Source organism: Lichenostomus cassidix, chromosome 1Aa (assembly GCF_008360975.1).
Source record: "Lichenostomus cassidix isolate B80296 chromosome 1Aa, HeHo_3.0, whole genome shotgun sequence".
Classification (NCBI taxonomy): Eukaryota; Metazoa; Chordata; class Aves; order Passeriformes; family Meliphagidae; genus Lichenostomus; species Lichenostomus cassidix.
In genome coordinates, this window is record NC_139480.1 from 54605870 (window position 1) to 54616571 (window position 10702).

The window sequence follows — 10702 nt, forward strand, 5'->3', positions numbered from 1 at the left end:
ACAGCCAATTTGCAGGCATATCTCTACAGGTTTCTAGGCAACTCCAGCACAGGAGGCTTTTCCTGGAATTTAATGGAAGTCAAAGGTGGAAAACTCATGTACTGGACAATTCAGCAGAAAATGTGCTGCCACCAGGTTTCCTGTATGTTCTGAAACTGGCTGGCAGGTTATCAAGGTATGGACTCCAGGGCTGCCAGCAGTGCCAGCTTCAGACGTTGAAAAAATAATGAATCAGGCCACCAAAATACTGTTCTCAAGTCAGCTTCTGCCTGCTGAGTATTCTGGAGCTACTGGGAAAAGGTCTGGGTTTCCTTTGCAGCAAAGAATGGGGCTGGAATATCAAAGAGACTTAAAAGGAAGTTAAAATTGCCAAGAAATTACTTGATTCCAGGTGTTGGGGATTTAATAGATACAATAAACAACCTCATCAAAAAAACATTACCTTTGTGGTGTAGGTTGTAAATCTGAACCATTCCAAGCTATTTGGGATGTTACAGGAGACCCTAAATCCTGCCAAGCAGGCTTGCTAAACATGGACAGAGAATTATTGGACATTTGTTCCCTATTTCCTCTAAGAAGGAGTGACAAGGGAGTGCCTTAGGCGGGGGCAGCACAGGGAAACAAGACAGTCACAATTTCCATCCTACAAGATCACCCAGAAAGAAAACAGGAGATAGTGTATCCTTCATTTGTGTCCTTTGGTGTTTCAGGTAAGGATTAAGGGGCATTTCTTTCCCCAATTTCAGAATCACATTTGTATAAATGCAGCACACACTTGTTGGAAAAAGTGTCTAAAGCTAGAAGTAAAGCAAAATACATAAGTTGTTTTGTCACTACAAGAACATACAGGTGCCCCAAAAAGATCCTGTTTGATACAAGTGAGCTTTGGATTACACTTGCCCACCTTTGTCTATGCACCTTGGTCCTGAAATCACATGAGAATGAAGTTATTCCATAAAACTTTTTAATATTTCTTGGTTCTGTGTAGGAAATAAATGCTTCAAGCCAGTAGTCCTTGTTTCTGGATTAGCTACATTTGTTCACAAGTTTCCCTGCATTTAGACATAGAGTGATATTTGGGATGGTTTCAGCGAATCATAAAATGGCCTGGGCTGGAAGGGACCTTAAAAATCACCCACTCCCACCCCTGCCACGGGCAGGGACAGCTTCCCCTATCCCAGGTTGCTCATCCAGCCTAGACTTGGACACTGCCAGGGATCCAGGGGCAGCCACAGCTTCTCTGGGCACCCTGTGCCAGGGCCTCACCACCCTCACAGGGAAGAGTTTCTTCCTAATATCCAATCTAAACCCACCCTCTTTCAGCATGAAGCCATTCCTGCTTGTTCTGTTGCTTCATGCTCTTTTATAAAGTCCCTGTCCACCTCTCTCATTTCTGCTTTTATCAAAAGGCATTTACCCAATGAACTGCCACATGCCTCTGTTGCAATTTAGCAAGAACAATTCATTAAGAGCTCAGTAATTATACAACAGTAAGGATTACAGGGAGGCTCCAGAGAAGTTATAAAAATCTAATTATTTTAAGCTTCCCTAGCACATTTATGTAAAGTTTAGTACGTTTATACACAGAACCCCACAACAGCAGGCAGTGTGAAAACACTGCTTCACCTGACACAACAGAGCAAATGCAAAAGACCTGCAGCAGTCAAAGCGAGGAGGTCAAATGTTCCTAAGGATGGACTGGACCCAAATAGGTGAAACCCTCACTGGCATTCCCCACCTGAGACACAGGTGTGTCCACAAGGCTTTGGATCCCTGAACTGGGCAGATGTTGCCCTTCCAGGGGTGGTTTGAGCAACTGTCAGTTTACAGCAACTGAGGGATCTCAGAGTATTCCCAACCCTTCAGAGCATGCTGATGATTCATGCATGGTTACATGGCAATATTTACTCAGCTCTCAGGAGGCAAATTCATTAGGAGGGATTAGTCAGCTGTCAAGCACCCATTCCCTTGCATAGGAATGATATTCCCTAAATAAAAGTCCTCATCTGCAACTTGAACTTCTGCTCCACCACCTATTCCCTCTTTTCATAAGTGGTGAATGAGGACTTGTATTGCTTTCAGGGATTTCAGGAGAAGGGAACGTGAGAGATGTTGACAGTGAAAAATGGAGAGGTGAGTGTAGCAACTTGTTTCTCAGCATAGCTGAGCATAATCAAAGAAACACAAACTTTTGATTATTCAGAGCCAGTCATGGTTGCAATGTAAACAGATTTTGCTGGATGAAGATTCATCTCTAGCCAAAAGCAGACAACAACCCCAAGCATATTCACTGAGCTCTGCACACCGATCAGTACGTCAAGTCAGTTTCTGTTCTTTCCAGAGTATGGGAACACACTGCAGGCTCTAGCAAACCACTGTCTTTTGGTAGATATCACACAATTTTTGTCTTTACATAAGATTTGCATCACCATTTCTTACTTTATCCAAAGCATGCTCCCCTCGTGGCTGAAATGGAAGGGACCTGCACAATGGGGTATGACAGAAAGCTTGGAAACTACTGCAAACACATCCACAAACAGAAGGAAGAAAATACTAGTGAAAAACCAGCTGAGCAAGACCTGATTCCTTGATGAATAGCCACTGAATTTGTTGGGCCAAAGCAAAGCAGGCTGTGGTTTTCAAGCCATCCTGCTGGCAGAGCAGTGCCAAGAAAGGAGCACTCCCTGCCCCGCTGCTGCAGTCATCTGTCTCCAAAACATCCCTGCTTTCTCAGTTGTATCAGCTGGGTTAGTAAATGTTATATTCTTCTTGTATGCTTTCAAATAAAGCTGTCCTAAGCAGGACAGACCAAGCACATTGTATGCAGAGCTCATCTAAAGCCATTCAGTTTTATGAGAGCCCTTACTACTGCTTTCGTCCTCTCTTAAAGAAGCAGCATCAAATGTAGCAAATCAGAAGTCCAGCCCTTGATGCTACAAAGCAAAGGACAGTGAGTCTCAGCCTGCCTTTATCCCCATGATCAATGCCTGTTGCCATCCTCACCTTTCCCTTTGCTACCACTACACCACAAAATCCTGGCAGGTCAGGTTACTGCGCTGCTCACCTGGCTCTGCCCTAAGCCATATGTTGGAGGCCCCCCCAATGAGGCCCTAGTGTAGCATTTCACCTCTGAGTGGGCTTTTATCACAACAGAAGCTGAGATGGGAGCAACAGCAAGACTGAAGGAAACTGGGTTAAAAAGCATAATGAACCAGCTTTGTGCTATGAGGAGTTTCCCCGTGGAAATCCTTCAGCTGAACGGAGCAGCGATGGTGAGTACCGAGGCTCTCTAAAGCCCAGAGCCCTCCCCAAATGTCACTGTGGCCCAAAGAGACCAGCAGGGCTGCAATCAAAGCAGTGAGAAGCCTCTGACATTTGGGAAGGGCTCTGCTTCCCTGGGAGGTGGAGCTGGCTGATCTGAAGAGCACATGCCCATGGGTTTGGGTTTTCTCTTTCCCCTACAGCTCCAGTAGCAGCACGTGGCTGCCAGAGGCACTGGATGAGGATGGATGATGCCTGCAGGGCCCCAGGGCACACTCAGCACAGCTCTCCTGCCTCAGGGTCCTCCTTGCTCCCAGGGCTGAGAGCCTTGCCTCTGCTCCCTCTTCTCTTCATTCTGCTCTCTGTCTCTGTGAGCTCCCCTGCTGAGGTTGCCAAGGGATTGAATAACAGATGGGAAGAAACAAAGAGCCTGCAAGGAATAATCCCAGATGCAACTATCCTCACGGGAAAAATATTCTATTATCCAGTGCCAGTATTTGCCTTTCAGGGAACAATAACTCAGTACAAGGTAATGCTATTCAATACATTTCTTGGTACAGTCCTGCAGCAAAAACATTATCTTTATGTTTAAAATGAACTTGCTAAAAATCTCCTTCCACAAAGTGCCTCAAATGTATTAGAAACAGGTAGAACTGATGGCAAAATCTCACGTCATTCACTGCCAATGCAGCAGCTCCCTACTGAGCAAATAACAACCTACACACGTGTTTTATCTACCTGCAGTCTAAAGAATGCAGGGTCTTGGAAATGGGCAAGTAAGTGTTGCCACTGTGCTAAAAACACCCAAAATAAGCACTGTATGACAAACCAAGGCACTGTGGTTTCTAAGATTTTCAAATAGATTATTTGTGGCTGTTCCTGGACTTCCGTCCTGCTAGACTTTGCAGTATGTAAAACAAGTAGTAACACCATTTCCTATCACTAATTCTGTTTCTCTGCCATCCTCTCACGGAGCAGGTCTCATTAGCCAGTGGTGCAGATTTGCCAAAATGGTTGGAATTCAACCCTAATACAAGCATACTGCAAGGGCTGCCAATGGCAGGGGAGGGAGGAGTGTACCTGCTCAACATTGTTGCCTCTGGAGGGGTGCATGGGCAGGAAACACCAAGAGCTGCTGGAAATTTCACCATCCATGTGCAGGACAGAAGTTTATCCTTGGAAATGCAGAGCTTGAACCACACACCAAACAGCTACCAGTGAGTACTGCTGGCCTCTATGGCTTCTGTTCAGTGAGGGGAGGGAAAAACAATTTTTAAAAAAGAGATGGGTGCTCCCTAACTGACACAGGGTGGGTTTTTTCCTGCTGTGGAAATGTGACATCAGGGAACCAAAACCAAAACAAAACCACACAAAATATTGAACAAACAGGTGTTGAATCTAAAAGCAGGAGGTTTTGTTGTCCCAGAGCAACAGTGCGCAGCAAATATGGGCATGAAGACTGTAAGCCCAGCAGCACTGGGACACTGATTCTCCACTGTCCAGGTGGCATCCAGCCTCCCTGCTCTAGTTCCTAACTCTTCTGTCAGCAGAGAGAGAGGCAGGCTCCCCATGAAGCTCCAAATTGCTACACAAGACACTGCTTGCTACCACAGATGGTACTTGCTAAATGTAAGTACCTACATTTGATGTCTAACAGACTGGGAATATCTCTGAAGTGAATTACTTCCATAATGAGGACAGTGCTTGGGAAATCCAGACCATGCTGCTGTGTTCTGCACAAGCAGTGGGATGAAACTTAGTGATCACTGAAGTTAAGGGAATGGGAAACATTCATATACTCAAGGAAAAGGAAGTTTTGGATTAAGAGGTAAAATTTTGAACAGTGATTGATTAAATTCAAACAGGGATCTTCAAAAAACAGGGAGGGGGAAAGAATTACTCTTAACCACTACAGTTCTGGACTTTCAATGCCAGGTGTGGGAAGGAAGCTCCCATCACTTCAGCTGAAATCATTCTCTCTACTGGAGTAGAAGCTCTGGAAGTTCAGGAACGCCTGTCTGTGGTGTGCAGGATGGCTGAATACCTGCACCTGCCCAGCTCCCTGCTGAGCCTGCTGCAGCACACAGAGTCAGCAGCAAGAGGCTCACACATCCTGGCTGAGCACACTGGGCATATCCACCTCCCGGCCAGCCGCTACGTGGGTCTCTCCTGGCCTGTCAAGTGTGGAGGCTTTGCCATGCTCCAGCAACTCAGCCAAGTCCTGCAGCACAGCATGGACTCACAGCACCTCTCACGGCTACTGGGGTATGAAATTGCAGGCTGGAGAATACTCAGAAGAGGGGATTATGAAAGAAAGTCTCCAGGACGATATCGCAGGCGATTAATGATCACACCAACACCTGCATTGAAACCAACTAGAATTACCCAGAGACCAGCTGCAGGAGAGGCTTCCAGGCCTTTGTTCTTTACTGTGCCAAGCCATTTACTCACACCACTTGTGGTATCACCTCTTCAGAGCTCGTCACCTCTCTGTGGAGAAAGTATAACGATAGCAAGCTACAAGGTGCAGAATAATATCCACCTTGCAAGTCAAGAAAGCTTGGTCACCTTAGAAATGGACTCAGCACAGGACATGCCAAGTAACCCATCAGCATCCATTATGTCTGCAGACTCTCATTTCCCAGATCTTTCACCTTCACTGATGACTGAAACAAGGCTTCTCTTCTCTGAACTGGAAGTGCTGCCTACTCAAGCTTCTGGTACATCCTTGCTGTTAAAACAGCCAGAGCCTCATGTGCCTGAGACAGACTCATATTTGCTTTCTAGTAAATCAGAAGTACCCACATACCATTTCCTGCAGGACATCACTTCAGGCACAGAGCAGCTTTCCAGGCCCATGTCAACATGGGTGATAAACACTCTTCAGGAATGGCCTCACAGCTCAGCAGTGCCATTTTCTCCCAAGACAGAATTATACCCATTTTTGCCAGAAGCAATGTCAACATCGGAAGTGCCAGATTATAGTGATGAGGCAAAAAGACACTTTCTAGAATCTGAAAAGCTTTCTGGTGCATCCCTCTCTCCAGAAGCACTCCCTTCACTATTCCAAAAAGCTTCAGTAAGGGCCACAACGTTTTCTGACTTCACATCTCGCATTGATAACACATTCCCACCCGTTGTAGCAAGAAGCAGTCTGAGCCAAGTGTTCACAAATGGCTCTGAACCTCAATCTAAAGTTTTTATGACTGTCCCACAGCCTAGTGGCTTTCCATTTGCTGGAGGGAAAAGCACAGCTCCCTCTGTAGCCCAGAGAGAAGCACTGACCCTCTATTCCAAATTGATTTCCAGACCTGCAGCCTCAGCCAGCTTTCATCACACATTAACCAGCAAGGTCCCTAGTAAGGCTGAAGCACCTCTTGAACCAAGTCTGGTCACTCTGTCCCACCCTGACACCACTCCAATGCTTACTGTGCCAGATTTTTCTTCCTTTCACATGTCCAAGTTCTCCAGACCAACACACACACTCCCTCTGTCTTACAGCAGCAGCATGCTCAGAGCAGAGCCACAACCCACAAGGATTTTATCTAGCAGCACAAAGGAACTGCCTTCAGACAAAGACCTGGAAAAAAGTGGGATTTTGCCAAATGTCACTGAGCCTACCCTGGAGTCACACAGAATCTCAGGCATCAAGCCAGATGCTGTGGAAGCACCTCTGGTGACTTTATTTAATGCCACTTCCCATCTGCCCAGCAGCATACCAGGTATGTTTAAGATTTGACTTTCCATTTATCCTGTCTTCTGCCCTGGGTCCTGCCAGAGTAATTCAATACAGTTGCTCGTGCAAAAGCACAACTTCCCTGCATTAGGGATGTGCCAGCAGCAGTAAGGGAATGTAATTTTTCTGTTGCTCAGCTGGGAGCAGATAACAGCTCAGCTGAATGATCAGGCCCAGCTTTGGCCATCCTATCTAAGGAAACATGTGGACCCTCAAAAAAGCTCCAGAGCATGGTCAGAAGTCCAGAAAACATGTCAAACTGAAATAATTCGTCTAGAAGGCTGAAAAGATACATATGTTTATACAATATTTTGCTTAAAATATGAAAGAAGCATTCTCAGTATCCTCTGGGAACTGGCACAGCACTAATGACTTTTAACTGCAGTTAAGATGATTTAAATTAGACATTAGATAAACTTTCTCACAGTAAGGATAATGAAACATTAGAAGAGATGCTTGGAGAACATTGTAGAGGGTTTTTAAGGACTGAACAATAAATATTTATAAAAAATGACACAGAAGTAACTGAGTATCCTTTGGAGTAAAGAATTAGGCCAGACACACTTTTTAGTCTGCCTTCTTCTCTAGCTGCATGAATCTGTAACTGAGGCTTAAGTGTATAATAAACAACAAAGATGGTTTGTTTGTAGTGCAAATTGGGTAAATTTGTGGGATTATGCCTGAATCAGCTTATATTAAACCTGTAAAAATGTACACATGGTAGATTTAAACAGTTACTAAGTGCAGAATCCAGAGCTTTGTTAATGCCCTTCAGAGCCACCTTATTTGTAAAACCTTATTAGACCCACATTAAGTCTGTACCCAAAGCCTAAGACTGTAGTCTGAGATACTTAGGTTTGCAATCAGGTGTCCTTTGCAATCATTTGGGGAGAGGCTCATTACAAGAGCATGTGGGGCAATAGCTTCACAATGACAGAGAGGAGGTTTGGATTGGATATTGGGAATAATTTCTTCCCTGTGAGGGTTCTGAGGCCCTGGCACAGGGTGCCCAGAGAAGCTGTGGCTGCCCCTGGATCCCTGGCAGTGTCCAAGTCCAAGGCTCTGAGCAGCCTGGGGTAGTGGAAGGTGTCCCTGCCTGTGGACATGGCAGGGGGGTTGGAACTGGATGGGCTTTAAAGTCCCTTTCAGCCCAGGCCATTCTTTGATTCTGTGATCTGTCAAAGCCCACAGATGGACAACACAGCCCTAACACAATACTCTTATTAACACCCTTGCAGGCACAGGCCATAGAGAAATATTAAAAAAAAAAAAATCTTTCTTCTCCAAAGATAGAAGGCACTCTGTTTTTAAAGGGGAGGTTGAACTCCAGCCTGCTTCCCGTGGTCCTTCCTGTGCTGGCAAATGCTGGCAAAGATCTTCAATCACATGCCATAAATGTTCTTAAACTGTATTTCAAACCCTGAACCATATTATTGACATAAGATTGCTTTTACATAGATCTAAATGATCTTTCACCCTTAATTGTAAGGATCTCACTTTCACAGAGGTGGGTGAGACACTGCTGCCATCACACCAGGATCCAAGCACCTGGCTGTTTCCCACATCTGAAAGACTACAGTTTCTGGGAAGTGCATGGATTCTTCCTCCATATTCTGTTTCACAAGAGCTGCAGACAGTAGCCCAAGGTAAAAACAAGTTTACTTTTCTGTTCTTGCTTCTGAACACAGCTGCCATCAACCTTTTTATCCACCTTGCAAGGTGTGTCTGGTTTACTGTACTAGAGCCCACACAGTCCTCAAACTATTACAACCTAAATATTCGTGTTCTGGATTAATCCCTGCCTAATATTTACATTGGGTTGTATAATGAGAGGATAATAGGACATGATTTTTACTAGTCCTTATCGTAAAGCATAAAAGTACAAGAAAGCACAAATATACAAGATCCAGAAACAGCAGGAAGAACCATTTTTGTCACAGGCTGCAAGAACTCTGTGTCCTGATCCTTCACTCATACTCGAACCTGACAGCAAACTTCACCTCAGAGTCACAAAGAAGAGGTTTCCTTTCAAATTTGTCCCCACACTTAATCTTCCTCCAGCTTACCCGGTGTCACCTCCCATATCCACTGGACCTCCTCAAACCAGGCAGAAGTACAGCACTCACAGTAATCCTGTCCCAGGCAGGGTGCTGTGGGGTCATGCCAAGGCATCCATACTCCCATAAAATCCCCAACAAAAAAAATCCATAATTAATGTTGGAAATAGAAGATGAAATAATACCATGCTGTGGTATTTCTATGTAAAAATTATTGGAATTAGATGCTATTGTTTGGAAAGGGGCTATACAAAGCCTGATTAATATTCTGGACTAGACAAAACAGTGTTGAGGATATTTACAGCTCTTTAAATTAACAGCTTCTAAATAGGTATCTAAATATGCTTAATAAATTAAGTTTGGATGTGATCAAGACTTTATTGTTTTAAGTTTCGGTTTCAGCACACTCCACAATCCTGAGGCTGACAAGATCTCTTTGCCGTCACTCAGCGAGAGGTAGCAATTTTTTCCTCCTAATTCTTTCCTTCCCTTTTCTCCCTCCTCTCTAAAGGGCAAGCAAACACTTCCCCAAGGGTTGCTCATGCCATTAAATCCCTAACAGCAACCATCGGATGCCTGTTCTTTTTCCCTATACCTGCCACCACGTTTTATGATGAGGAAGATGGCAACTCCACCCAGTTATCCCTACAAATCCTCCCAGCTGATGGCTCTCCGTCAGGATCCGAGAGCTGGCTGCAGTTTAATGCCTCCCAGCAGGCCATGCATGGCTATCCCCTGGAGATCGACTTCCAGTATTCCCCTCAGGAGTTTGTGCTGTGTGCCACAGATTCTGGAGGGCTGACAGCCTGGGAATCCTTCACCATCGAGCTCCTGAAGCCACCCCAGCTACCGTGCCACCTTTACACCATGCGCACCAAGAACAGCTACGCCTCTTTCCTGAGGGAGAGGAAAAGGGTGGGTTTGTTCCTGGAGAAGCTCTCCCTCTTCCTGAACTCCAGCAACCCCCAAGACATCGCGGTGACAGCTCTGCAGCCTGGCTCCACAGTCATCTCCTGGTACAACAGCTCGCTGTGCGCAAGTGTCAACAGATCTGCCGGCTGGTGCGGGAAACACAAAATCCAGCAGGCACTGGAGAAATTGGGAGTGCCAGCTGGGTCTGTGAGCCCACACTTCGTCCAGGCAATGCTGCCAGAGTACAAGATTGATGCAACTTTCAGCATTTCCTACAGTGAGGACTGCCCTGCCAGCACAGAGCTGTTCCCAGGGCCTTCCAGCAGCACTGGGCTGACACTGCCGGCCAAGGATGACTCCACCATGAGGAGGAGCCCACATGTCCTGCTGAGCAGTCTTTGTGCCACTGCTGGGGTGGTACTGGCAATAGTGGTTTGCTGGCTCTGCAAGTGTCCCAGGAGGATTCCTGGACTGCAGCCTGTGCTGTTTCAGAGAAACTCCCAGCTAGGCTGTGCTGATGTGGAATTGGACGCCCTGAGACCTCGCAAAGCCGCTGTACACGAGTGCAGAGCTTCACCTTCACCTCCCTTATGGATCCCACCTTCAGGATCACTTCCCTCCCGTGAGCAGTGTCCCAGGCCAATCCCAATCCCTCACATCACACCACCTCTGCAGCCACCGAAGTACCAACTCCCTCCCCATTATCCAGAGGCTCTGGCCACACACCACAACCAGG

General features: G+C 46.0%; 1 long non-coding RNA gene across 1 annotated transcript; it reads left to right on the top strand.

Annotated features, from left to right (window-relative positions):
- The first annotated feature begins 2091 nt into the window (after positions 1 to 2091).
- On the top strand, positions 2092 to 3786 carry LOC146443914 (uncharacterized). Its single transcript, XR_014856117.1, has 3 exons — positions 2092 to 2133; positions 3154 to 3272; positions 3465 to 3786. It is a non-coding gene; the product is annotated as an uncharacterized LOC146443914 (long non-coding RNA).
- Positions 3787 to 10702: the final 6916 nt, after the last annotated feature.